This window comes from Nicotiana attenuata, unplaced genomic scaffold (assembly GCF_001879085.1).
Source record: "Nicotiana attenuata strain UT unplaced genomic scaffold, NIATTr2, whole genome shotgun sequence".
Lineage (NCBI taxonomy): Eukaryota > Viridiplantae > Streptophyta > Magnoliopsida > Solanales > Solanaceae > Nicotiana > Nicotiana attenuata.
In genome coordinates this window covers 60,123-64,158 of record NW_017675574.1, presented here as the reverse complement: position 1 = coordinate 64,158, position 4,036 = coordinate 60,123, and the positions used below count along the sequence as shown (strand labels likewise).

Genomic DNA, 4,036 nt, shown 5'->3' with positions numbered 1-4,036 from the left:
ATTAATTTTAGTAAAGTTCTTTTCAATTCGCGTTTTTTTAAAACCATAATACTGGAAAAAAAAATAGCTTCACATATAACGTTCGACTCATTTAACATTTCCCAAGAGATTCATATTCTCCCTTTATTCTTCATTTGTGCTAATAGATATCATAATAGAAAATGTGCCACAGATCGAGTTAACCGAGAAACATGTATGTCCCAACAGTCAAAAGATCCTAGGGCAGTTTACTAAGGCAATACTACATGCACTAATCTTGTTGTCACTAAGATATTTTCTGTACCTTTGCAGACCGGGAAAAATGAATCTCCCAATATGCATAGACCAACCAGTGAAACAATCTTTATGTGTGAAGAGGCAGTAAATAATTGGATGTTGCAGCTAAAAAGCAGTGCAATTGTTTTCTAATTTTGCAAATCAACATCCCAGAATAAAGAGTTCAAGGGAGCATGAAAATCAGTCATTAGCCAAAGTAGCTGAAATGCTTGTGCTAATATTAAAAGTATGAAATCAAAACTCTTACTATATCAACTCAAATAATAAGATAGGTAAAAGAATAATATGATAGGAAGAGCCAGCTTTATTCGAGAACCTTCCATGGAATTCTACATACAGTCATAATGCACTTATATGGCCACAACCTTTCAAGGTTCGAAAGTAAAGTTGACTAAACTAAAAGATTAAAGCAGAACCAAGAACATAACATCAGAAAGTCGATAAAAGTAATAGGAATGTACCAATCCATGAACATCAAAGTTGCTGGTGTCTGTATTGGTGCTCTAGAATTTCCCTTGACTTTACACTTCCTAAATACATGAGTCAAATCGAGTGATCTCCATCATGACCAAACATCTTGCATGTAAATGTCAGCTGCACCAACTTTATTATTAGTAGAACTCTTACTCGCAAAAAAATAGTGAAGAAAAGCAGTGAGAACTATTACTCTCAATTGTAATGCGGTGTGAAGAAAAATAAAATCAAGAATATATGCCAAATAGCACAATGGTAGCTTGAAAGCAGAATTATGTAGCTTAAAGCTCGTATTAGCTGAAATCTTTTAGTTTTGCAAATATTATAAGAGTTGCTTGTACTAATCTTTTATTTAGAAAATGTAGTGGTGCAATTCTTTTAATATATAAGCACTAAACCAAATTCAGATTTTTTGCAAACATGTGCCTATTTTGACGCATGGTAAATAACACACAACATTGTGATCTCAAGAGTAAATCAAAGGACCTTCATTCTAGACGCCAGGAAAGACCAAGGACCTCATAGTTCTTCCATAATTTAGCAGAAGTAATGCTCTTGTCGAGCAATGTAAGTACAGATTAAGTATCACAATATTCCTCTTATTGGTCTGATGAGAATGACTGGCCTTCGAGCTTTAAAAGTTAACCTTTGATTCAATGTTGCAGGACAAAAACCTTCTGGTGCAGCAGCTTTTCCATATAAAAGAGGAGGCTTTCCAGGCTTTTTACTCTTTCATATCGACTTCCCAAGATTTCACTACCCGAGTACCCGTGTCACTTGAAGATTAGAATTCTTAAACATCTCAGGAAATGATTATATTCTCTAGTTCTTCCTCCCAATTTAGATAAAAGCTTCTCCCCAGTAACTGCTTAATTTTCTTAATGTTTTCCTTCCAAGATTTAGCTAAACCTACAGAAAGTGGATCAAAGCTCCCACCACAGTAAATGATACAAAAAGGTGTCTTTTTTTTGGTAAATTCTAATGGCCAGGATATAAGTAATGATCCCAGTAACCCGGAGGTTCGCCATAATTGAGGATTTTTTTTTTAGGGTAACAGAAGCGTTATGATTACTTTAATAGAAATAGTCGAGATTCGTATAGTTCAGCAGTATTCAGTCATTAGCTTTACCCTCAACCATTCAGTTCATAATCTTTCAGTTCATTAGCTTTACCCTCAGCATCATGAAGATGCCGAGGGTAATTATTTGATCAATTTATGTACCACAATTGCTTAAAAGCTCAGAATGGGAGCCTTCACGTAACTGGGAAAGTTGCTGCCATGTGGCAAGGAGGTCATGGGTTCGAGCCGTGGAAACAGCCTCTTGCAGAAATGCAGGGTAAGGCTGCGTACAACAGACTCTTGTGGTCCGGCCCTTCGCCGGACCCCGCATATAGCGGGAGCTTAGAACACCGAGCTATCCTTTAGTTGCTTAAAAGTTCGAAACTCATACTTCCCGATAAAATCATATAACTACGCGGTATTGATTTATTGTGTACCCTGCATTGATAATTTTTTGTTACAATGCACTTGCTGCATGTGTTATTACTTGTACTCTTCTGTTTGTTTGCGTAACTGACTCTTCAAAAGACATACTGCGATATCGCCTTGGTCATATAGCTCAAATGATGTTTGCTCACTGATTCCTTTTATATTAACCATAACATGCAGTGTTTTTAAAGAACTTTTAGTTTTAGAAAAGCCTAATTTGACTTCTTTACTGATAAAAAAAACTCTAATTTGACTTGCATTTATTGTTGGAATGAAATGGATTTGAACAGAGTGGAATGGATAAAGATGATTCATATAGTGACACCAATTAATTTGGCAGTGAGAGTAGTCGATTGTTTAATTGAGAAACATGTAATGGTTTTGCATTCATTTTTACTTGATGCAACTCTGTAACTGATATTTATGTTACATTTATCCTTTGTCAGATTGTGTTCATTTCCCATGAAAGATTTCTTTAACTTTATAATCCCATCTAGTTGGAGTTATCTTTTGCTTGAGACAGTTGCACCAGATGTCAATGTCAGATTATTTCCTTTTCTAAAATCTCTCACAGAAATCACCATCTTTCATTCACTTTTCTCCTTGGTTTTATGAGAGGATAAAGTTGAAATGGGCAGCCCGGTACACTAAGCTCCCGCTATGCGCGACCATGTTCTAACTTCATAAAGACGTACAAAGAAAATAGAAATACAAAGAACCAAACTCAACGGAGTTGTTGTCATCCCTGGCGAATGAGTAGTTTGAAGGTTATCTTCTCTTCTTCAATAAATAAATTTCTATTATTTTTCTCTTCTGCGATCCTCTTAATCATAGAATAACAAATATATACCCATTATATCTTCATTACCAAAAAATGAGTGCAAAAAAATAAGAAGAAGAAGAAACAAAACTCACCTGAAGTGAGAACTGGGTTACAGACAAAATGCATAAAGAGGAGAGATTTGAAATTACACCTGAAACTGCACCAAACAAACATCGAAATCCCTAATTTACCATGCTCGTCTTTCTCCAAGTCCCATTTTTTCTCAAACAAATATCAAAATTCGTAAACTACCAAAGAAGGCAAAAGAAAAAAAAAAAAGAAACTCAAATTTGCAAGTAATCAGGATTTGCTAAGAGAAGAAACCAGATATATATGAAAAATAAAGAAAATTGGAAGATATTATACCGGCGATTATGTCGGAATCTGATCTCTTCTTGCCGAGAGGTTGCGGATTCTTCTGTGAACTTCAACACTCTCAATTGTGTGGTACATCTATGAAATCAAAGTTCTTAAAATTCTAATTTCAAAAATTAGGTTAAAATCCCAAAAGTTTTGATGATAATTCAAAGTGAAAGAAGTTACCTACATACAACACTTCATGGATAATAACAAATGGAGCAGCCAAGGAGGAAGAGAAGAAAAGAGAGACGCGAAGAAGCAAGAGGAGCAAAAACGAAGCAGAAAAGCTAATATGTTGTGTCTCAGTGTTACAACACACTTTGGAGGGATGTTGAATGAACACATGGTCATAAGTAAGCTACATTAGTATTGGTTGAAAGTCTAAACTACCCTCACTTTTTTCAGAAAAGACATTAAATAGCCATGTCGAAAAACTTGCTCTTCTATAATATAGAAATATTTTCTTCGGTAGTACCTCCTCATTCTTTTACGTATTTGGTCAATCAAAGGTTGAATCTTTATCACTTTGCCTGTATTATTGACACGAGCAAGATTATCTGTAGGAGAAAGCATTTTAGGAAGTGAATTTAGCTACCATAATCACGAGAGTGTGT

General features: G+C 35.2%; 1 long non-coding RNA gene across 1 annotated transcript; it reads right to left on the bottom strand.

The window, feature by feature from the left end:
* Positions 1 to 104: 104 nt before the first annotated feature.
* LOC109220211 lies at positions 105 to 3,740 on the bottom strand. Its single transcript, XR_002067044.1, has 4 exons — positions 3,606 to 3,740; positions 3,429 to 3,515; positions 3,155 to 3,219; positions 105 to 870 (listed from the first exon to the last, which is right to left on the bottom strand). It is a non-coding gene; the product is annotated as an uncharacterized LOC109220211 (long non-coding RNA).
* Positions 3,741 to 4,036: the final 296 nt, after the last annotated feature.